We start from the raw sequence: 24,271 nt of genomic DNA on the forward strand, positions 1-24,271 counted from the left end.
AATTCCAAAGAATTTCTCACAAAACTTGACAATATGATCCTAAAATTCATAACAGAAAAGAACTAAGAACAAGCAGATAAGACTTGTCCAACCAGATATCAAGAATTATTAGAGGGGCCGGCCCCGTGGCCAAGTGGTTAAGTTTGTGTGCTCCGCTTCGGCGGCTCTGGGTTTCACTGGTTTGGGTCCTGGGCGTGGACCTAGTACCACTCATCAAGCCATGCTGAGGCGGCGTCCCACATAGCAGAACTAGAAGGACCCACAACTAGAATACAATATGTATGGGGGACTTTGGGGAGAAGAAGAAGAAGAAAAAGGAATTATCATAATGTTGGAGAAATTAAAACAGTACAGTATTGGCACAGAAACAGACAGACAAGTAGAACCAAATAGAGACCCCAAAACAAACCTATGCATGTATGGGTTCTTCGTGTATGACAAAAGTGGCGTGAAAAAAATTTAGTGAAGAAAGAATGAACTCTTCAACAAACAATGCTGGGACTGCTGGAAATTCATGAAGAAATATACAACCAAATTAGTTCTCTAGCCACAGTTCCCATAGGAATAATTTCCATGTGGATTAAAGTCCTAAGTATGAATAACAAAAATTTAAACCTTTACAATAAAATATAGAAATACGTCTTTATGACCTCAAGGTCAGGAAGGAATCTTAACAAAACATAAAAAGCACGAACCATAAAGGGAAAGCTAATAAATTCAACAACACTAAAATTTAAAACTTCTCTTAGGCAAATAGCAAAATTAAATGACAAGCCCAGATGTGAAGAAGACACACATAGAATACATAAAGAACTCCTAAACTAAATACATAAGAAAAAGATCTAAAACTCAAGAGAAAATAGGTCAGGGGTATATATATATAGGCAATTCACAAAAGACAAACTCTAAATTCCCAGTAAACCTTTACCATGCTTAACCTTTCCACTAATCAGGGAAGTCATATTAAAACAACAAAAATATTTTTTCAAATCCATCGGATTGGTAACATTTTTGCAAGTCTGAAATGAAATGTATCAGTGAAGTAATGAAATTCTCTTAGTAGAAGTGTGGGTCGAAATAATCTTTTTTTTTGAGGAGGATTAGCCCTGAGCTAACTGCTGTTAATCCTCCTCTTTTCTCTGAGGAAGACTGGCCCTGAGCTAACATCCGTGCCTATCTTCCTCTACTTTATATGTGGGATGCCTACCACAGCATGGCGTGCCAAGCGGTGCCATGTCCGCACCTGGGATCCGAACCAGCGACCCCAGGCCACCAAAGCAGAACGTGCGCACTTAACTGCTGCGCCACCAGGCCGGCCCCCCGAAATAATCTTTTGGTATGCAATTTAATAGTATCTAATAAACTCGAAGATGGTGTAACCTACTGCCCATCAATTCTTCCTCTAAGCTTATTCACAGAGACACTCATCCGTGGGGGTATAAGAGAACAGATATACGAATGGGCACTGAAGCACTGTTCACAGTAAAGGAAACTGGACAACCAAAACGTCTATTTATCAGAGAATGGATAAATGAATTATGCTTTCAATGAAATATTATACAGCAGAAAAAATAAGTGAATCAGAACTACATGTATCAACACGAATAAATCTCAACACAAACTTTAGTGAAAAAAAGCCAGCTTTTGTTTAGAATTAAAAAAAAGAACAATCCTGTATGTTGCCTATTAACATAAACATACACAGAAGTATAATACACAAAGCAATCAAAGAAATAATATACAACAACGTCAGAAGAGTGGTTACCTTTAGGCAAAGAGGGTGGGAAAGAATGCAATTAAGAAGGGATACAAAGAGGACAACATACCAGTAACATCTTCTTTCTCTCTTATTTGGAATCAGAAGGATACAAGTCTAAATGATAAAATTTGTTCAATCTAGATGCTATAGGTACATAGGGTTTTTAAAAATTTCCTAAATATTCATCTCTATTTTTAAAATATTTCATTTAAAACAAATAATAATAAAAAAAAACTCTTACCAAATATAAATGACATTTTAGTAATGTCCTTAAATCCAATCCTGGTTAATGACCTTTGCATTCCTTGCAAACCAATAAAATTCACTATTCTTTCTAAATTCAGCAGATCCTGGTGACCCCCAATGGGGCAATATGCGAGGTCCTTCGAAGTGTCTTGCCCCCCACTGTCCCTCACCCACCCTTGGAAAAGCATATGTATTTGCAGACTCCAACCGATTCCCCTTGCAGTCAACAGTTGGCCTACACAAATGATGACTATGCTTGAGGATTAGTTCAACATCCAGTAAAAAGATGAAGTTAAATGGGGTCATACAGGAACTGAAAGTAAATCTGGCCTCTTGAGGTGAATAAATTAACTCTCCAAGTAGGGCCATGATGCTCCATGGCTCTTCTTTACAAAGTGGGGGTTTCCACTATGAATGGTAGTGATGCTCAGGTAAGAGAAAAACAGTCATCAAAACCGAAGTTATATTTGCTTTTGCCTTCCTGGAGGAGCTATTAAAATTGCTTCATTTAAACTTTTAAAACGAGAAAGCCCTAATGTAGCCGTTTGAAAATTTCCCCTCCTTAGCACCAGGTAATCTAACTCTTCAAATCAGAAAGTCCCTTTCTGTATTCTAAGAGTCCAAGCATTTAAAATATAATGAAACATTTCACAAATTCCTCAAAAAATATGGAAGTACAGATAAAAAGAAATATTCTTAAAATTATAACCAATACATAGCATTTTACTTCTAACACATTCTCCTATACTTGATCTTATTGGATCTTCAGAACACTCTATAAAGGAGGTATTATTGTCGTCTCCACTGCAGAGGTGAGTAAACTGAGGCTCAAAGAGGAGAGGAGAGGGGCCCTGGGCCGGGTCATTCAGGTATAGTGTGCAGTGGGGCCAGGGTTCAAACCCGAATCCTAGTGAAATGAAGAACAGCATATATTTCAGACTGAAAACAGATATGCAGCCTCCTAACTTGGGAAACACCAGAGCCACTGGCCCAACCACCACCTGATTCTAGTTGAGAAGCCGCGTAAGTGGAGTCGAATGGCTACCTGAGTTTGAATTTCCATTCCACCACTTACTAGCTGTGTAAACCTGGTCAAGTAACTTAACCTTTATGTGCCTCAATTTCCCAATCTATAAAATGGGGAGAGTAATAACGCCTACCTTACTGGCTTGTTGTGAGGATTACATTAGCTGACACACAAAATGCTGAAAATAATACCTGGCCCAAAGTAAGTGCCATGTACATGTTAGCTGCTATTACTATAAACTGGCCTTCTTACTTTTAGAAAGGAAAACAAGGTAAATAATGAAGCTGACAAGTTTCTCAAGACTGTAAGAAATAATACTTGTGAGACCACTGCCCTATTTAAATTCTACTAGCAGTAGCAGTTTTCAGTAAGCCATTTGGAAAAACAGTGAGTATTTTGGGATTTCCTTAAGCAAAATAAGTACAAATCTCCCTCTCTTTCAATAACTTTCTTAGATTTCTTCCTTCATAGATTTGTTCCTTTCACACTTCTTGATTTAAGACTCAGTTTCCCCCTAGATCTATTATTATAATATTTATAATGCTCACAAAAGTATTTATATTATGAACTTACCATCCCTCTATTACATAGTTTTACTTGTAAAGTATTTATAGGAAATTCTTACCAACCTTATAATATATCACAGTACTATTTATATATACATCCTAGTACACAGAAAATGACAACCAACCATCACATATTATTTCAAGATTTCATACTGATTAGTTCACTCTTTCATCATCATGATCAATAGAGTCACTTCTACACAGGTAAGTAGAAGGATACCTGTTAAGATGCTTTCCTTGGCTCAAAAACCTAAAAAGTTGGCTCTCTGGAGTCTCCCTGCCCCCTGCCACCTACACATACACACACACACCCCCACACCCACACACACAGCTAGACCACACCCAAGTCCACTATTCAAGGCACTTTCCAATGTGGCCTCAAAATGCCTTTACAGCCCAACCTCCTACTCAAGCTATACTCATTCACTACTGTCTGGTCAAGCTGGTCCGAGGGATGGAGCCTGAGTTTGACCAGGCCTCTGGATCCAGCTGCCAATTCACAGGAAATACAGAGGATGGGGGACACGTTGAACAGCACCATGATGATGCCATCAGCAAAGCCCAGGCCTGGGTTCTTCAACAGAAAAATTAGAAGGAAACGAAAAGCATACAAGGGAACCTGTAGATTAAGAGCGGCTCAAAATACATCTCAAACGAGAAAATGATAAAACAGGCAAGATTAAACGCTAGTGTCTAGGGATGAGCACTCAGGTGATAAAACTATGAAGAAACACAAGGACAGCAATTGCTTTGGGGATCAGAGGGTTGGCACTCAGATGGGGCATGTGGGACCAGCTTCTGGAGTGGCTGCACAGGTCTGCTTCTTTACCTGAGTAGCAGTTCCATGAGAGTTCAATTTATAATTATGCGCCAAGGTGTACAGTTGGCCCTGGTCCTTCCCCAACCCATGCTCCTTCTCCTGTCACTTTAAATACCCCCACCTCCACTTCTCGGCCTGAGGACAACTTCCACACCCCCTCTCACTAAACCTTTCCTGGCTCTCCCCCACCCATCTCCCAAAGGCACAGGTAACATCTCCCTTGACTAAGCTTCACGCCACTTGGTTTCTAAGTCTTTAGTGGCACTCATATCTCAGAGCTTTGCGGGCATGCCTCATGTCCTCTGTCATATTATAAACTCTGGGGGACAGGAAGCTGGGTCATCCCCACAGATGTACATAGTAAGCATTCAAAACTCTTTGCTGGGTAAAAAAAATACTAGTCAATCAAAAATTAGATGAGAACTTTGAATCCACTGGGTTTGAATCCACCTTGTCACCAGATCCCCACCTTCAACCCCCAATCCATCCTTACTCACTCCTTTGGCTTATCTGCAACCAATGTACAGACCTTGAGTGGCCACCTGGGTTAAGAACAGGGCCTCTTAATCCTGGCTCTGCCATTTATCAGTCTTGCAACTAGTAACCTCTTGCTTTACTTGCAGTACTCTGGGCCTTTCTGAGCCTCAGTATTCTCATCTGTAGAATAAGGCTAATCATATCTAATATGATGGGAGAATACTACATATAAAGTACTTAACCTAGTACCTGATGTAAAGAACTCAATACATAGTAGTATAAATACCACTGTTACTATGAGTATCATTAACAGGAAAGGCCCATAATCAAACATTGATACTCTAGCCAAGTGAAGTGAAAAAGTAAAACCTGGTAACAGACATGTTTGCTAAAAGCCAACAAATTGTGGAAAGTAAAAAACTCAGTGCATTTGTCATTCCTTTGGTCTCCATCATACAAATCCAACTTTTTTTGCTAAAGTGAAGTTATCTCTTGGCGACTCTTTCACTCTTACTGAGCTATGAGCTCCTTGGGGACCCAGGTGACAATGCATTGAACTTGTGTCCAGACTCTCAATCCCCTTCCATGGCTAGCATCGCCATGTGATCACAGTCCACTCTCTCCTCTGAGCCAGGATACAGCCTCCTAATTCTTCTAACCTCTGCACGTCGTTAAGCTCCATGCCATCCCTGAGAGAAATCAAGTCTGGTCTCTCTCCCATCTTTAGCATTTGCTGGGAAGAAATGAATTGAATGAAGAAAGTGAATTACACCATCAATGGGCACTATTTTCCTCTGTGTGTATTTAAGTGTGTGAGTGTGTGAGTGTGTGTGTGTGTGTGTGTGTGTGTGTGTGTGTGTGTATCTGAGAAGAAACAGAAGCTAACGCAATCCAATCCATTTAACCCATCTGGCACATGTATTTGGTGGCAGACACTGGGTAAGAATTGAGGATACAATCTTTAGACTGATGAAACCGATAGATGCAAACCTGGTCAGTAACATCTATTACACCTGATGGTCTCAGTATTCATTTGGCCCAACCCCCTTCAATGCGCTGAGAAGACAGAAGCCCTGGCTCACACAGAGAAAGCAGGGACAAGACTAGAACTCAGGCCACTTTTGTCACTGCATGCTCACACAAGTCTGTTTCAGGGGCAGATTCTTTCTGGATAATGCAGCATTGAACCCCATCCAAATTGGGTAAGAAGGACGACCAGACAGGCAGGATAAACCGCTTTTGTCTCAGCTGCAGCCAGACTCTGCTCAGCAGGTGTGGACGGGCTGCCAGCCTCACTGGGAAAAAACTAGTTTGGTCCTTGTTCAAGACGCCACCGCTCCCATGAAAGTCGTCAAGAACAGAGCTGTTCTAGTGACACCTGTTCTGGTCACTAGAACTGTTCTAGTGACACCTGACTCTGCAACATCCCTGAGCATCAGAAGCCCACGGATTACATCAATGCTAACAAGACATGGCAAACGGCAAGACAGGCTGCCAAACCCAGCGAACTGGAGAGAGGCAGCATGTGCCAGCCAGACTGGCAAGACATCTCGCTTTCCAGTCCTGCTGTTGGTGGGGTTTCTCCAGCAGTTCAGCAGTCATTCACTCAGCAGGTATTTATTGAGCAACCACAACGTGCTGAGTACCACACAGGGTGCTGGGAATACAAAATATTTACTGTGATAAGAGGGGCTTTGGGGAAAGAACTGTCTCATTATTCCTCATCTTACCCTATGTATTTGCCTCATTCTGCACCAAGACCCCCGAAGACAGCCCCTTCTCCCACCTCCCCTATCTCCCACCTGCGCTTCTTTCCAACCCTCCTCTCATAGCCCCATTAATCAACTCCCTTATCAACCTCTCCTGCTTGCTTGGATTTTTCCTATTAGCATTTAAAACATTCTCAAGCATCTCAATTACATGTATGTTCCCCTCTATCTATCACTTCTTTCTCACTGTGACTTCATAGTCAAGATTTTGAAGGTATTGTACTTCCTGCTCAGCTGGACTGAACCAAACATGCCCCATGCTCTCTGACCTCTCGGCCTTCCAACAGGCTTCTCCTCTGCAGCTTTGCCTTCCTCCAATTTCCTTCTCTGCCTGATTAACTCCTATCATTCATTCGGACTTGTCTCAGGTACCACCTCCTCCAGGAAGCCTCCCCTGACCTCCCAGCTGGTTTAGATGCCTCTCCTCAGTGCTTTAACTACATCTAGATGAGTCCATGGAGAACAGTCTTTTCTACAGCCTCTGTCTGCTCTAGAAGACTCTGAGTTCCCTGAAGGGAGAGTTCATCTCTAGATCCTGTCTGTTGTGTCTACTGGGCTCTCAGTGACTGTGGACCAAACAAGGAAAGATTGAATATGAATAAGACTTAGAACAGCTCACAGTATTGGCAAAACAGAGAACAACAGTTATAGTGCTTTCCAGATTCCAAAGCATTTTTCACATATACATCTTATTTGATTTTCCTAATAATCCTCAGGGTAAACAGTATTATTTTTAGCCGTCTTTTCAGCTAAAGCAGCAATGATTCAAAATGAATAAGAACCTAACCGGAGTCATACTGTGTAAGTGGCAGGTCTGAGGCTCAAATTATGACCCCTGAACTTCACATTCTCTGCTGTCTACATTCCCTATAAACTACTGCCTTCATATTCAGATGTACACAATAGTCTATAAACTCTCCTCATCAAAACCTGACACCTGGAAACTAGTCGGCTTGCCTCGTGCCTAACCAAACTACTTATTAAAGAGAACATAAATGGATTGTTTAATTTTAGCAAAAGAAGTAAATCTAGAAAAGGAGACAATACAACCAGAAAAATAGACACATCACTTCTACCGTCCTTTGGTGGGATGGATGAACATAAATGATTAGTGGCATCACATCCTCCCCCAAAACCTGGAAAAAATCTTAAATTTAGGGCTTATGATGAAATGGCTACAGATCTGCCCTGTGACTTACTCATTATGAAAACCAGGAAGTCATCACACTATGGGGTAGAACAGAGCGAAGGCAACATGTGTCCAAGAAGCTTTGATAGCCGGCAACTACTGCATCTCCGACAAGCTGTGAAGTCTCCCTCATCCCCTTCCAGGCCTCATGCCCTGTGCATCCAGCTGAGAGCACACGATCCACAACTCTAACTCCTCTCCTGCTGAAAATCTCTACTCGCTTGTCCCATTGTCCTTCTGTTGCAGTCATCTAGAAAAACCCAATCCTGGGCCAATCCAACTACCTGCCTTCTTGGCCCCTCCCCAAAGTTTCTAAACATGGGTGCAGAAAAAGCATTCAGCTGCATGGACTAGTGTTTACAGACTCCGACCTCACCTGAGCCTATCCAGCTATCTCATTCCCTTTTCAAGGCCAACTTTTTAAGCTATGTATTTGCTCCTTAGGTTTCATCACTCCTCCCTCATTCTTCAACCCACTGCAACTGGCCTCCACCTCTACACTCCACCAGGTTTCACCAAGTTCATAACCTCCTGCATACTATGCAGTCCAGAGGACTCCTCCCCATTCTTATCTCACCTAACCTTTCTGTTACATAGCCCTAACTTCATTCTCCTTAAGAGTCTCTTGGCTTCATGTTCCTACACCCTCCTAGTTGGCATCCTCCCTCTCTGGCCACTGAGATGGAATCTTTTTTGAGGCTGTTCTTCTTCTGTTCAACATTTATATGCTAGTATTCTTCAGGGTCCTAGAATCATTCTTTCCCACTCGACCCAACTCTCACTCATTTTAATGGTTACAGTACATGCTGGTGTTTCCTTTCCTTGATGTTTCTATGGTTCCCAGGTGATATCCACCATTGAGTCCATTCCTTTCCACTTGGTCTCTGTCTCCCCTGGATGACTGGGGACTCCCTGACGGCAGAGGCCATCTCTGTATTCCCGGTCACTCATGTCTACCAGGCTCTCAGTAACTGTCTCCAGTCTTGTTCTTTTTCCTATGCTTGAGATCAATATATCCAACTGCCTATGAACTTCCCCATCAGGTGAACTTAATATGCTCAAAAAAGAATTCATCATCTTCCAAATCCCAAAACATTTTCTCTTCCTTTGTTTCCTTCCTGAATGAATTGGAAACATCATCTGCCCAGCTGCATAAACCAAATCCTGGAACTCATCCTTGCAATTCTCTTTCCCTAACTCTCCCTATCCAATCAACTAAGTCCTGCCAAACCCTACAAGTCTCTTCAGTCTGACCACTATATTTTATCTCCATAACCATGGCAGGTTTTAGGAAGTGAAAAATGGTGCAGTGCAGCTGGGCACAGGGTACAGGGCAGGTGATGTTAAGGCATTTAGATTTTATACCAAAGCCTCCACCCACCACATCCCATTCCCTGATTTTGATGCTGGAGGTCTGGAGCTAAAAAGCATTCAATAACAATAAGTTGGGACTGCCCCAAAGAGGATTTTGTAGGATAAGTAACATCACTCTCAATTGGTTATTTTTTTTTTTTATTACCCGGCTGAACAATGGTGCTCTTTCACAAATAAAAAAAGATACTGGGCTAAACAGAAAACTGGCTCTGCTCTTCTTATAAAGTTACTGCAGTGCACAATGATTTCCAGATGAATTTCAGCTGTGTAAACTAACACCCTAATGGGACCATCAGAGTTCAGTTCTGTCACATTTGAGACACAATGCAATATTTAAGGTAAACAGGCTAAACTGGATGTGTGTGGATGGAGAGGTTTAGGGGGAAGGAAGGAGGGAGGAGTAATGAGAAACAGACCAGGCTCAGTGAGACATGCGCATAGTTGACAGATTATTGATTCATCCTTAAAACAGCACTCATGAAAACTTAATAAAAAGCCACAATGTAATCAGGAAGTGCTTTAAGTTGGGAGCTTCTGAGAATTCACTGTTAAGGCAGCTATATCTGCCCAAACTGTAAGTAGTAGTAAAATTCATTAAAGGAATGGTAATATGGAGGGGTTTGGACAGACAGAGTTGAAAGAGAAAAGAAAAACTTACTGGCAAAAATCTGTCAAGACAATTCTATAAATGTACTAAAAACCTTTGAATTGTACACCTTAAATGAGTGAATTTTATGGTTTGTGAATTATATCCCAATGAAGCTATTTTTGTAAAAATCTGGAAAGACACAGGAATAATAAGCAGAGTCGTAAAAATCAATCAACATACATCAATACTCAAAGAAAGAGCCGGCAATCTTCCTTGATTCTACAGAGGAATAACCAGCAGCCAAAATCACTTTCACATTTCTTATGACTAAAATAAACAAATTGCTACTATAACCAAAAATATGAGGGAAAAAGACATTGTCGAAACACTCAAAGAAAGCAATCTGTCAATGCCGACACTGAATATTGCTTTAATTCCACTGTTTTCACTATTTTAAGACTCTGCTCAGCAAGATTATGATGTTTTCACAAACACAACAGTCACATTGGGGAGTTTCCATCAAACAAGAATCTTTTTAAAAAATTACAAAATATGTATCACAAAAAGAACTATTTTAAACTCAGAAAAAGCATGCAAAGGGCCAGCCCAGTAGTGTAATAGTTAAGTTCACACACTCCACTTTGGTGGCCTGGATTCACAGGTTTGGATCCCAGATGCAGACTTATGCACTTCTCACTGGGCCATGCTGTGGCAGCATCCCACATACAAAATAAAGGAAGATGGGTAGCTCAGCCACAATGTTCCTCAAGCAAAAAGAGGAAGATCAGCAACAGGTGTTAGCTCAGGGCTAGTCTTCCTCACAAAAAAAAAGAAAAGAGAAAGCACACAAGTCTCAGTAACTAGAGAAACAATTAGGTAAAGAAATGATAAATTCTGGTCAGTGGTCATTTCCTTTTCAAGACAGGATTCCAAAGAAAGGTACAAAAGATGAGTGAAAAGTAGGAATACTGAGCTCCTCACATGTGTCTGTGCTGGGTGCTTGTTGGAAAAGAGGCAGGGTGCAAATTTTTCAGTCTGTATTAGAAAAACAAGTTAGTTCATGCAAAGACGGTCCTTTTGAAATCACTTTAAAAGGTAGATGCCGAAATGGAAGGCAGGTGTATGCTCAGAATTTGATCCACCGGAACAGAAATTGATTATACCTATCCTTTCACATCGCTCAGTTCCGGTTGATCAGAAAAACAATTCAGCCGATAAGATACAAAACAAAAACCTATCCTTTAATTTCTATCCTCAGAGATAACTCAAGCATACCCAATGAACCAAACATAACTCACTTTTGGTTTTAAAAGTTAGGACATGTTGAATCCACTGTGACTCAGAGCATGGGTTTCACTTAATTAAAGTTGTTTAAAACCAGGTTTGCTTTAACATGACTACACATCATAAGAAACAGCCCATGAGCATATGGAAAGAATTAGGCAGGAAGGGTACTGGTCTTGGAGTTACAAGTTTAAATCTAATCTTAAATAAATCTCCAGGGACTTCCAAATAAACCAATTCAATCTCTGTTGAAATTAAAGTGTTGCGTTTTAATCTTTACATACCTATCTTAACATTGCAGGTATGTAGTAGGTGTTCAATAAATGCTTTCTGAATTATTACTACTAATAGCTAACATTTAGCAAGCACTTACTAAATACTTTATATGCATTGTATCATTTAATCATCACAACCTTATAAAGGAGTTTTTCATATTATCTGCACATCACAAATTCAGAAACTGAGGTTTAGAGAGACTAGTAATGTGCCCATGTGACTCAACTGCTGGGTGGCAGAGAGGACTGTGGGGCCCGAGGTTCTTAATCAGTGTGCCCTGCTGCCTCTCTGAACCCAGCTGGGGACCTGGCAAAGTCATGACGGTCATCAATGAACACATGAGGCGCTTCCATTTAATGTTTGTTTTATCGCTCGCCTTTCCCACCACCTGTCTCCCCGGGAAGCACTGACAGTAAAAACCTTGAGATCCGTCTTACTCAAAGTGTGGTCTGTAGACCCGGAGCACAGGCATCACCCCGAAGCTTGCTGGAAATGCAGAATCTTGGCCACATCCCAGAAACAGGATGTGCATTTTCACAAGATATCCAGGTGATTCATAGGGACAGTAGTTTGAAAGGCAGTGGTTTCGACCAGCTCCAAAATGATACTTATTTTAATGACAGGAGGGAAGAAGGTCTGAGAAGGAAAATATCACAGAAGTGTTATACTCGGGGAGAACAAAACCAGCTTGCTGTGGCTGTATCAGGACCTTAATTCACCTGGATAATGGCACACAGATATTTATAAAGGACCTATAAAGATCCCTAGGGAACTGATGATGGAGGCAACGTCTGAATCCATAGGGAGTATATCATTAGTTCCACTACCTTCTAAAAATTTCCAAACCTGTGACTTTAGAAGTACTATCAGCTAGCAAATAAAAATACATTTAGGAGCCAGCCCTGATGGCCTAGTGGTTAAAGTTTGGTGTGCTCTGCTTCAGTGGCCAGGGTTCAGTTCCTGGGCACAAAACCACACCACTAGCTGTCAGTAGCCACACCGTGGCAGCAGCTCACATGGAAGAAATAGAAGGCCTACAACTGGAATATATAACTAGGTACTAGGGCTTTGGGGAAGGGGAAAAAAAAAAGAGAGGAAGATTAGCAAAAGATGTTAGATCATGGTGAATCTTCCCCAGCAAAAAAAAAAAAAAAAAAAAAAAAAATTATGTATAAAAAAATACATTGTCTTTGGCAAATACTGAATGATTCATCAGGCAAAGAGTTGAGCTGTGCCGTGGACTGATAATACTCAAGAGCTGTATGATATTACCATCTTCATTCACCACCCAGGAGGCACATCTTATGGAGGTAAATTTATCCTTTTTAATATTAACACATTTTTTGAGCACAAGTCAACTTAAATTTGAGTTTAAACTTGATATAATTTGAATTATTTCAATATGGTTTATGATTTTCTCTTTATGTGGCACACCTCTATTTTTAGACAGAAAGTGGCCTATATTTGTAGCCAAGTACAGGACAGTAACTGTCCTCTCACAAGAGGTATGAGGATGTTGGGCTATGAGTCAGAGTCCAAAGAAGCACCTGATGAATGTAATTGTTACTCAATATTTCTTACCTGTTTAAACAGAGTTATAAAACCCCAATAACTTCACATATAAAAGCTATCCACATAACTAAAAGTGGTCTTAGTAGGTGAGGTGTATATTTGACTTTTTTCTTTACTCCCAGTTTTAAAATAAAAAATACAGTATATTTATCTCCTAGTCACAAATCTATACTTCCCGAAGCTAAGAAGTGGACATTCTTTCTCTTCAGTTTTATCCTTTTTGTCGTTTGAAATCTACCAGGCAGTTTCTTTTCCTTAAAACCTTCAACTATACACTCTCGACACTTTCTACTTCCTCCCTGTCTTCATCTAGGGAGAACTAGAACACTCAGAATGGATTTTTTGCTAATTAATCATCCAGATATGCAAGACAGCCCTCCTTCAACCACAGTGGATCTATAGAAAGAACTGCTTTTAATTCTCAACCCACTTAGTCTGTTACTGTCATGAATCATCCTCCGGATTCATCAGAGATTTTTTAATAAATTACATCAATAACCCATGGTTTTACAATAAAGGAAAAGGAGGGAGGTGACCATGCTCAAAGTCAGAGGGCAAGTGGGAGCAGAGAAGAGTTGAGGGCAGTGGGGCCCCCGAGGATTCTGACTCAGAACCGAGTCCAGAGGCCACAACAACAGGGAGGCACATATTAACTACGAAGGAGCACTGAGGGAGTAACCCACAGGCCTGAGTCAGCCTAGGATGGGGATTCAGGGGTCCCCAGGAATCCCAGAAGAGCATCAAATGCATGAGTTTCCCGCAACAGACTCAAATTCCCAATCTGAATGAGAGCCAGGACTGAATTGTATTAAAAACTTATAACAATTGTGCTAACCCAACCTCACTGCTGGTGGCATTGTTAATGAATACGCCACTTTCAGACATAATTTAGACATGAGTTTGTAGAGCCTCAAAAACATGTATTCCCTTGGATTTGGTAACCACACTCTAAAAATATGGAGAAAGGGACATACAGAAGGTTGTTCACTGCCAAGGACAAACGTAGACATCTGCATTTAGGTTTAAACACACTCACAAGTACAGGCCAGGGTTGCCTGGATTGACAGGTATTTTGGGAGAAAGCCCTGGAAATCCGGGATGAACCAACTTCACTTTGGGGCTTCTTGGGATGGAGTAGCGTGGACGGTGGGAGCACACCCAGCAGTCAGCAGAGCTGGGTCTGCTCCTGGTTCTCCCTTCTGCAGACTGTGCCAGTTACTGCAGTACCTTAAGCTTGACCTCCTCACCTGTAGACTGAAGACACCACATTTCCTTCATTCTAAGATGTCCTTTCTCTGCTCCTTCCCCCAAAACACACACATTTTAACTTTTCTGAAGCTGGCATGAGACTATTCCATGTTATGTCTGCATTTAATGTGATGGTATTTTCCTTCCTCTATTTTCCCTGAAAAGCTGAAATTTAATTGATGGTGCATCTCGCCATTAACAGTGTCTTAGAATCAAGGAAATACAATAGTAATACTGACCCCATTATTGTTGTGAAGATTAAATTGGATAACATATATAAGGCACTAAGGTACTTTGTCATATTGCCTTGAAAATAGTAACTGCCCCCCCAAAATGGCACATGTTACTATTATTAATTTCTAAGAGCAGATGCCCTCTTGGGCTGCATTGTCAGAAGAACAGTATCCAGAAAAGCAGTCAATGATCCTAGCCTGCCTGTCAGTCTACACTGGAAGTGCTGTGTTCATTCTGCGGGCCACAGAACAACAAAGGCACACCGTGGACAGTCAGAGAATAGAGCCAGGTTGGAGAAGTCTGAAAAACATGATATAACCAGAAACGGTTGGAAGAATCTGGAGTTTTTAGGCTGAACAAAAATGAGATGCCTCTCACACATACCAAGACCTACGGGTGGAGCAGATGTTTCCTCTGCAGTTCCAGGGGACAGAGCTGGAAGACAAGGCTGGCTACTCTAGAGAGGCCCACGTCGCTTCAGCATAAAGAAGAACGTTCTAACACTTTGAGCTCTCTAGGAATAAAGAGCCCTAGGAAATGGAGAGCTTCCTAAAACAGGAAGTGTGCCTGGATGGCCCCCTGTCAGCACTCTCCAGAAAAGCCTCGTTCTTGGTCTCAGAGGCTACAACCTGTGTCCACTCTAACTCTAGAACTCCACGCCTGCCTCTTCCTCCTCCAGACCTAGACCAGACCTCTGGGACCACTCCCAGCAGAAGTGGCGCCGCTCGGCCTCCACCAGCACGGGCTCCACCGTCTAGAGAAAAGCTACTACAACACTGGGAAAAAGTGAAAGGAGAAGAAGATGGATTCACTGGGGTGTCTGGTATTGTAACAAATCACGTGGGAGGCAAGGACTCCATTTGGATGGAGAAGACAAATTCAAACTCAGGTAGCAAGAGGCAGCATCTCCCAGAACCACGGAGTGGAGAAGTATGAATCTAGCCCTCAGAGTCGGCACCTTGTAAGTACTGAGACTCTCAGAAAATACTACCAGTGCCTGACCTACTCCAGGTAGACTGTTTCAGTTGGGCCCTAATGAGCCCATTTAAGATGCGGACCAGTTTTATGAATTACAGCAAACTCTTGGTGAGACCCACATTCTTTCCTTCAGATGCGGGCCCAGCTCCCTTATTGCCCCAGTTACATACTTTTTCTTAAATTAACCCTCTATCCATGCTTTAAGGAAAAACCCCATCCATACTCTTTGAAAGATTGCTAAGATCTCACATTAAAACAGAAGCATAACTTCAGACTATCTCTTCTTATCAACATTTATTTGAACACTGGGTTTAAGCTTACTGTGAACTCAGTGATTCAACTACATTGTCATGTTACAATCATTTTATCTAAATCTCTCTGAGCAAAGGCAGTGGGTATCAAGCTTGCCCAACAAATAAGCACCTTGCTTACATCAGGTGATTAGTGGATGCTTTTACCAGGTGAAATGAATGGCACAATAAACAACTGAAAGGCCTTCACAGTCTTATTCCCCAGATGACGCTACTTTTGGTCCAAGAGGTTGTGGCTTTTAGGTCATCTGCCTCAGCACTCAGTCAACGTTTACATACATATCTTTTGTCCAAAGACATTTCTCATAACTGATACCTCTGTAAAACCAGGTATAGGTAGGAATCCATGTGAGGTAAGATCAAAATTCTCTCTTCCATCGTATTGAGCAATTACCACGTCAGGTACTGGGATGGGGTTTAGGAGCACAAAGGTCAACAGCTCTGTCAAGGGCTCATAGTCCAGGAGGAGGAGACAGGCTTTTAACAGCTAATTCTCAGAGTGTGAGGAGAAGTGCAGTGGGAGCCCAGAGGAGGAAGAGCTCAATCTGGGGGTTGGGGGAGGTTACTGCTGGGGAGGTACACTGTAAAGAAGTCTTGAAGACCAGATAGGAGTTCACTGAGCATACTCGAAAGAAAGCACATTCCAGGAAAAAGTAACAGTTACAGTATGTTGGACTATGTAATCTGCAGAACAATAAAAAATAACCCTGCACGTTTGAGCAAGAGAGCAAGGCAGGGTGAGGGCCATGATAATGGTTTTCAGACATCTGGGGGTCTATCTGATTAGGGGTTTGCTTCTCCATGGAGAAGGTGACTTATGAGAATCAAGGGCAGGGAGATATCGACAAGAGTGTACATTTCAGTTTAACATGTATAAGAACATTCTGAAAAATAGAACTATTAACAAGAAAACTGGTTGAGAAGGAAAGTTTACATTATAATTATATAATTTTGGGGTCAGTTTGGGCTCTAATTCTAGCTTAACCCTTGGTAAGCACCTAATATATAGTAGTTATATTGCTATATATAGCCTACAACAATCTCATATTAATGGGTATGTACTCCCGTATAGTTTTTTAATTTAAATATTGAATATTTTTATTTGAATCTGGAATATGACAACTCCAGAAAACAAAAATAAGCCACTTAATCTAATAAATAAGTGACAACACTGAGTTCACTTGGTCTTAATCTCATACTTTAGGACACTGTTGAGAAGAAAGGGCCCACACAATAACCAGGCCATGTTCGTCTAAGTGGTCTTTGAGCATCAAATTAAAATTTCCAGCTTTGTCACCTAATGTGTGATTCTATTCATATGTAATGTGCGGATTTGGCAAATCCAGAGAGGCAGAAAGTAGAATAGCGGCCTAGGGCTGCGGGAAGAAAAGATGGAGGGAAGGGAGAGTGGGTAAAGGTTTCATCTGGGTGATGAAAATGTTCTAAAATTACATTATGGTGATGGTTACACAACTCTGTAAATACCCTAAAAACCATTGAATTGTACACTTTAAAGGGCTCAACTTTGTGATATGTAAATTACTCTGTATCAATAAAGCTTTTAAAAAGCAATTCCCAGGGTTCAGAATCAATTGCTATCTCGTCCTTGTGGCTGCTCTCTTCCAGAATAAACATGGAAACCAGATGTGCTTTAAACAAGCCTGTACCCAAGAACAAAATGTTCCAACAACAATGACGAGTCTAAAGACCACGTCTGTGAAGTTGGTAAGTTTTCCTTGGAAGCAGTAAAGGGCCTTCAGCCTCTTTCTCAAATGTCATTAGGTACGAACTGAATACTATTAGTTTTTTATTTTTACCAACACAGGAAAAACAGAAACATAATTTCATTCATCATTACTAAAACGTTTTTAAATGGACGGAATGGAAAATACAAATAGTAGCAACGAACGAGTCAAAAGACATCAAAAGGCTCCAACTGAGCGTATTAGAACTTTGTGGCCTTGGGGACTCCATCATTCTGGGCTTCATCCGTAAAATGAGGAGGGGGAAGAATACGGTCAGCTGCTCTAAAATTCTCTTCCATCTTCATTATTCCAGTTCAATCATCTCTTCTAAGAACTGTCTCAGTATGCTGACTTGTCCTTTTGGAAACATCATCAACTTCTCTTAGAACAAGGAAGCGTTATCAAGACACGCTGAAATCCATGAAAGTGTCTTTCCTGGTCTGACATTTCAAGGATTTAAGTGAGCCTTCTCCCCTCATCCCTTATTAAATAAACTATCTATCTTATAACTTGATGAGCTATAACATCTGACTAAAATTTTACCCCTCATGTATAAAAATCAAAAGGCAGTTTCTTAAATTAATGCGTAAATGCAGCAAAATAATTGTTTTTCAAAGTAAAACTATTCTCTCCTTTATAAAAATTGATCTTGTCTCAACTCTAACCTAATCTGTTTTAATTTGTAATATGAAAATAATAAATTCTTCTTAAAGAAATTTTAAATTTACAAACTGTTTGAGGAAATTAAAATCATTCTTAGAACCACCACCTTAGATTGCGGATATGTTAATTTACTATTAAATTTTGGTATATCTTGTTCTCATTTTATTTCTCTTCATGAGTCATTTTTATTTTTTCAAATACATATAAAGTAATCATGTTTAAAAATATTAATATGCAGGGGCTGGCCCCATGGCCAAGTGGTTAAGTTCATGCGCTCCGCTTCGGCGACCCAGGGTTTCGCGGGTTCGGATCCTGGGCGCAGACATGGCACCACTCATCAGGCCACGCTGAGACGGTGTCCCACATAGCACAACCAGAGGCACTCACAACTAGAATATACAACTATGTACGGGGCAGGGGAGGGGGAAGAGGCGGAGGAGAAGAAGAAGAAGAAAGAAGATTGGTAACAGATGTTAGCTCAGGTGCCAATCTTCAAAAACAAAATTAATATGCAGAAAAGTATAAGGAGAAAATATAAGCTACCAGAAATTCCCACCTTCAAAATAATCCATCAACTCTTATTAACTTAAGGTGACCATCCTTCCTGCTGGCTCCCTAAATATAACACACACAGAGATAGATATATTTTAAACGTGGCAAAGCATCTGATGTACAAATAGTTTGATATCCAGTGTTTTAACTTCTAGGTCTATCATGACCATTTCCTCCTATAACAACTTTTCATAAATAAAGTTGTAATAGTTGCATAATGGCCCATCATATAATTTTCTTCTACTATGATACGTTTTATTTCCAACTTTTCACAAAAAATTATGCTTCGGCTAGTATTTTTCTATTTAAGGCTTTTACACTCCTGCTTGAACAATTCCAACCTATTGCCCTATTCCTTCTGTGATTTCTTTTATTGGTTGTAGGAAGAGAAAGTGCTTCCCCATCCAAAGATCAGAATTTATATTGACTTTTTTCTTTCCTTTTTTTTCTAACTTAGCTCCTTAATCTATGGGCTAGATTTTTATATATAGTTAAAGATTCCAAACTTCTGTATAGAACTCACGTGTTTAGGTTTTGACCAAATCTAGAATAAGCTATTTACCCAACATTTTCAAATGTACATTTATGTTTTTAAAGGAAATACATGTCTCATATTCTTGGCCTTCCACTAAGCCTCAAGAAGCCTTCAGGACTGACGAAAGACCCAGAATTCTGATTATCAGCAGGAAATCACACTGGGCAAGAATGAAGAGGACACTCACACAGGCCAAATTAAAGCTAAACAATGAGAAGGTGCAAGTTCTTAGCCTTAGTGGTTTCATTATTTTAGCCTTAAAAAGTCTCAAAAGTTCCAAGATGAGCTTATGCAATCAAAAGACAGCTTTTAATGCTGTGAGCTTATTTTCCACTGGTCTTGTTTACTGACCATAGGCAACCTCTATATCCTGCCATTGGTCACCAGGTTCTTGCCATTGGTCACGAGCAGAACAGGTGAGACAGCACAGCACAAATTCACTCCCCACCCAGTAGAAAAAGAACACAAAGGACATGCCTTATTGGTTGACAGTGGGTCAACAGAAGCATCTTTCAGTATGAAGAGCAGCACAGACATCAGTGTTTACATGGTTGCTTCTCATTCATAATAAATATTGGATTATATTGCCCAAGAACATCAACTTACCATATCAATTTTCCCACCACAGCACCCCTCTGAGGCACAATACTGTTCATGCTGCTTCCTAGCTGCTAGGACTTGGGACAAATTACAAAACCTTCCTGGGACAGTTTCCCCCACAGTAAATTGGGGGTAATAAAGACAACCGACCTTTTAGGGTTGTTGCGAGGATTAAATAAGAGGCTTAGAATAGGGACAGCCCTTAGGAAATGCTTCTTGAGTGTTAGGTATTATTATTATTATTATTATTATTATTATTTCTACTACCTCTACTACTCCTGCCATGACTACTATTACCATCACCCCCAGAAATGCCAGAAGGTCAAACTTAAATTGGGTTCTTCAGATGGAAAGACGGGACTGGGGAGGTCTGTGGTCAGATCCGCCTGGGAGTAAAATCCGTGCTCAGCCTCTGCAATCCCTTTGGGAAGTTAGTATTTACTGTCATTACTAACAGTGAATTTCTGGGGTGGGTGACATCATAGACTACTCCCCTTTCTGTCCCCACTTTCTGATACATAATCACAAGACCCATGCTCATCGGCGCCGTCAGTGAGCACGTTAAGTGCAGGAAGAACCCGGGGGGATGGATAGGCATGAAAAAGCAGGGGTGGCACTGTTCACGGTAGCCATTACATGAATCTGCAAAGGCCAGAAACTGCAGATCGAGTCGACACCTCCCAAAACAGGCACCGCGAAGACCAAGACTATGAACCAGAACGAACAATCTGGGGTGTGAAGGGGACTGGCCAACAGGTGAAAAATTTTCAAGGTTCAGCAGCCAGAAAACCCACTTTTAACATCACAATTACTCCTAGTTCTTCATTTCTTTCCTCACAGTCCTGATCTTCTACTGCCATTTAATTTTCCCGATGTTTCGGGTGGGCCAGTTCATGCTGAAATAGTTTGCCTAAGGACTTGTCTCCAACTTTGAAACTCAGGTTCACTTTAAAAGAAAAAAAGAATCACATGCTTCTGGATCATCAGCTAGGTTCTTAAGCCATCTGGATAGCATGGAAAGCATGTTGGATAAAAATTAATCAGCTCAAAGCTTAACTCAAAATTAGATGGTATGGAATGAGAAAAATGCTTGTCCCTACTTGGTTTTAGCCAAAAGGCAGAGATGCAACAAAACTAAACCAGTCCAGCAAGATGAGAACGAGAACCGCAATGCCACGTGTTCCAAAGCGAGACTCAGGAATAAGACTTATCCCAAAATTACAGATTTTGAGCACGCTACTGTACAGTCTTCTTTTTCTCCCCAGGTTTGGAGGAAATTTATTTTAATAAATGTTCTCGGGAAAATCCTAAATCCTGGTTTTTAGGGACTTTCCCCTCTTATTCTATCCTCCGCCACATCATTTATCTCTGTTTCTAATCCATGGTATTTTGTTTTGTTGCCATCTCTTGAAGAAAAGGCTGTGAAGTACTTGGGAACACAGAAACTGAGATCTACCAGACGTAAACGGGCTTTATGTGGGCTTTTTAAGACTTTGATCTGTGCCAATTAAACACAAACAAGTAATCAATGAGTAAGACGTGTTGACACTGTTCTTTAAAATCCCCAGGCAGCTATAATCAGATTGACAAAAGCGTTCCTCTAAATTTTAAATTAACAGCATTTAGTAATTGATAATAGCACATATATATTTGGTAATAGCATATATTAAGCAAGTCATAGGACCCTTTGCTTTTTCCTGGAAAGCTAAAATGACCTCATGGATTTGCTGTTAAAGAAAACATTTGCATAGACGGGGCAGTAACACAGCTGTACAACTGTGGGGGGATAAAGTAGTCAAATTCGTAAGCCTGAACGGCAGGCAGCCATAACTTCACAACTTCAGCCTCAGCCACAGAGATGGGAACCCAGATCCTTAAAGTTTAGCAAATCACCTCAAAGATTTTTTTTTTTAACTACCTATTTCTGTCTCCTTTCTCCCTCAGTTCTATTTTTTTAAACAGAGGGCGAGAAAAGATTCTTTCCGAAACATTGTATTTCTGGGCAGGAAAAAAAAAAGAGGAGAATCAAATGGCAACAACAGAAGCATATTAGCATATTTTAAAACACTAGTATGTTCCCTTGAACTGAAGCACCCTTAAAGTAACATAAAAGCAAGAATATTTCATAAAGTGTTGCAAACATCAAAACATCAAATTGAACTACTATTCTTAGGGAACAACTTAGCGCTGAATTGCCTTGGTGACAAATTAACAAAAGTAAAATTGTTCTCTAGATCTTTAGGTTATGAAATTAAGGAAGATATTCTCTAGTTAATTTTATTGACTTAATTTCATCTTATTACTATTAGCCATACTTTTATGTTTTACAAGGTACACTCCGTTTTTACAGTCATATTTACTCCTAGCGTGATCTCAGATTTTGAGGAATCGCTTAAGAATAAAAACAGTGACGACTAAGGAGGGGATTCAGTTCAGTTGGATCCACTTGCCCCTCTGCCCACATCAATTGTGATGCAGGCATTTTATGAGACATTCTAGAAAAATGCCAGACTTTTCGAAAATGAAAATGACATTCTGGTTCATCGTAGCTGTAAGGAGTAGGCCCAAGAGAAAACCGTGCACGAGGCTAGCACGCACGAGTGTGAGGGACAACACCACTAGCTGGAGGGCAACACACGGCTGCCTAATGTCCAAAAAATCCAAAACCACCTGGGTATAAAATCAGAGTTACGCCTAGAAGATTCAGTGGGAGGACAGAGAGAAAGTAATTCTGAAGAAGGAACTGAAAATGCTTACAAGCAAGTACAAATCTCTAAACACAAATCCAACACATTTCTGCTTGGCTTCCACTGGCATGTAACATTGTCAAACAGTGCATATATTATAAAGAGAATCATAACCCCCCAAACCTCGATAGGATCAACGAACTCGCATTATTTTCTAAAAGAATGCAGCAACAGAACAAATGCAATGCCGACTGTCATATCATCGCCCCGCGAGCACAGAAAGGAAATCTGACACATGCAGCAGAAAGTTCAAAATGTCATTTACTAACCTGGAGCCCCTGGGAAAGGAGTCGCTTCATATTGCTTTAAAGAAAGAATCCTCGCTATGAAACTAATCTCCAAAGCAGCTGATAGCCGAGAGGGGGGGAGAAAGTGACTACCCTGAGAACGCACAGACACAGGGAAAGCAGTCTGTTCCCAAGCCCCGTCTTTGGCCGGCTCCCTAAAGGCAACTCAAGTCATGGCCAAGCCCACAAAGCACTTGAGCCTATAAGCTGTAGTAATGAACTTGAAACCACTCCCCGTATGTTAAATAGACACTGGGCTGCTGTGAGAAATAAAACCCACAGACAGAATGACCTAAGGCTTCAGGCTTCATTTTTGTACTTGCTACCCAAGAAAACTATAACACACAATCTTAAACAGAACTCGCGCTCCCTTCTCTCCCCCGAGACACTGTATTACAGTGACATTCATTTTAAACAAGAGGAATACAGCCTGCCCTCCATCAGGGCCACAAGATGTTTTATACTGTTTTATAAAACTAACCTGGTGCCCCTGTGAAAGTAGTCGCTTCATTTTATATTGTTTTAAGCTGTTGTCTGAGTTGCGTGGTGCTGGTGGACATCCAGCACAGCAATTTCACATTGCCTAAGAAGGACACATGAAATTATTGTTTCTTAGAATCAAAGTCACATACTACCACTATTCTCAGATTTTTTTCTTTGGATAGCATTAAATAAGCCTAAAACCTCCCTCATCAATAAAGTCTAAAAATTAATTTACATTCAAGGGGGAAATTGATCAAAGAATTCTTTAACTTCTGATTCTGACTTGGTGTACATATATCTGAAAATCACTCATAATTCAGTTTCACCATCTATATTTAGGTTATATTTGTAAGGTAAAGATTTTTTTGTCATTTTGTAGTGTTTTATAGTTTAAAATGGAACTTAATATGACTCAGTATGGTTTCAAAGTAAGAAATTTATTTTTCATTCTAGAAAAATGTATTTAATAATTTCCCTAAAGCATTGATATCCAAAAACAGTCAATAATGTTCCAGCAAACTGCTTAAGAAAGAATAAGAACCCGTGCTCTGCTTTTTAACGTAGTGTGTTCCCAGTATACCCATTTTTTTCCTAGTTTTCAACTCCAAAAGCAGTTTCAATTCTAATGGCTTGTTTCCATGATTTCTATTTTATTTAAATAAGACATAATGGTCAAGGTTATCTAACTATTGTTTCTTCTAAGCCATAAAATCAAACCAAATATTCCAAGGAAAACTTGACTCCCTTGTTGCTGAATAGATTTATGTGTATTTCTGGTAAAATTCAAGTTACTCAAAACTGATGAAACAGAAGTCACTAGCTTATTAGCTCAACAAGATCAGACATGAAAAACCTGGAGACTCCCTCCTGCCTCCCCACCCACGCCCAGGTCAGGGCGCCACAGTTTACCATGGGGTCACTTTAGAATGAGGGGGGCAAG

At 40.6% G+C, this 24,271-nt stretch overlaps 1 protein-coding gene across 5 annotated transcripts in view; it reads right to left on the reverse strand.

Moving 5' to 3' along the window:
* The window catches only part of PLD1 (phospholipase D1), a 201,813-nt gene that overhangs the window by 136,860 nt on the left and 40,682 nt on the right, over window positions 1-24,271 (reverse strand). For 2 of the 5 annotated variants that reach the window (XM_070242372.1, XM_001493497.6), the window contains exon 1: window positions 22,831-23,035. The exons of the other annotated variants lie outside the window; for them this stretch is intronic. The gene's annotated coding sequence lies outside the window, so the exon portion shown is untranslated. Of the gene's footprint in view, window positions 1-22,830; window positions 23,036-24,271 lie in introns of those variants that run through there. 5 annotated transcript variants of the gene reach the window in all.

The sequence above is a fragment of the Equus caballus genome, chromosome 19 (genome assembly GCF_041296265.1).
Source record: "Equus caballus isolate H_3958 breed thoroughbred chromosome 19, TB-T2T, whole genome shotgun sequence".
Lineage (NCBI taxonomy): Eukaryota > Metazoa > Chordata > Mammalia > Perissodactyla > Equidae > Equus > Equus caballus.